The 1,141-nt window shown below is 32.2% G+C and overlaps 1 protein-coding gene across 22 annotated transcripts in view; it reads right to left on the bottom strand.

Moving 5' to 3' along the window:
- The window catches only part of plecb (plectin b), a 119,833-nt gene that overhangs the window by 8,589 nt on the left and 110,103 nt on the right, over nucleotides 1-1,141 (bottom strand). The window lies entirely within an intron of this gene.

The raw sequence follows: 1,141 nt of genomic DNA on the forward strand, positions 1-1,141 counted from the left end.
ATGAATTTCTACATGTTTTTATTATTTCTTCGAATATTTCCACATTTATTTATTTTTTTCTGTATTTCTACATGTATTCATTTATTTATTAATTTGTTTGTATGCTAATTGAGTAGGCGATCCTAAATCAGTTTGAAGCAGGATTGATGGCTTTGAGGGCAAGGATGCTGGCAAACCTGCTACATGTTATGGCTGACCAGCTTGAAAACAGTACATTATATTGCTCTGTCAGATTGATCCAACAACCACTGTGACCAGAAAACATTGTTTAACATTAGCTAACGCTAAAAAAGTGCATGCCATAAAAGTGGCAAATTCACCTGTGCTGCTACATAACATCAGCCCTAACATTACATCCAGACACCAGGGGTTGCTGCACAAAGAGATAATCAGTAGTGAATTAACCACATGGTTAGCTTATTCAGTTAAACCTGCCAAAAATGCAGTTGCGATATTATCAGTGAGCTATTTATTCATTTAGCATTACCTTATGTGAAATAACCTTTTCTGGTCGCACTTTCTGACAGAAAGGTAGAAACATACTGTTTTTAAGCTTTTTAGCTCACTAGCTTGTGTCATGTAGATGAATTGTATGTTTGTCTGGTTTGCAGTACAGAATCCCCCAGCAAACTAATCCTGCTTCAGAATAAATTAGGACTGTCTCTTTAATTAGCATACAAAGAGAAATTATAAAAACAAAAAAAGCAGAAATACATAAATAACCTTTTTCATTACCGAAATGTAATTAATTTTCATTTATTTATGTATTTAATTATTTATTTCTTCATTTCTTCATTTATTTATACCTCATCATTGTCCTTTGTTTTGTTTTGTTTTTTACATATCTTGGCTAAATTGTTTATTTAATTTGTAATAAATACTGAATGAATAATATAGTACAATGCACTCTGCTTATGCGTACTGCATGGAGATAAAAACAATTCCCTAGTAAAGTTAAATATGTGCTTTCTGCTATTCATTTAGAGGATGATCAAATTTAATTGGGCAGTATTCTTTTAAAATAAATGTATTCTTCCTCTAGCATCCTTACTTTATGATTCAGGATACAAAATAATTGCATTAGAGCAGTGATTCTCAAACTGTGGAAAGCAAGCTCCCTTTAGTGGTACATGGAGCAATC

The sequence above is a fragment of the Larimichthys crocea genome, chromosome XIII (genome assembly GCF_000972845.2).
Source record: "Larimichthys crocea isolate SSNF chromosome XIII, L_crocea_2.0, whole genome shotgun sequence".
Lineage (NCBI taxonomy): Eukaryota > Metazoa > Chordata > Actinopteri > Sciaenidae > Larimichthys > Larimichthys crocea.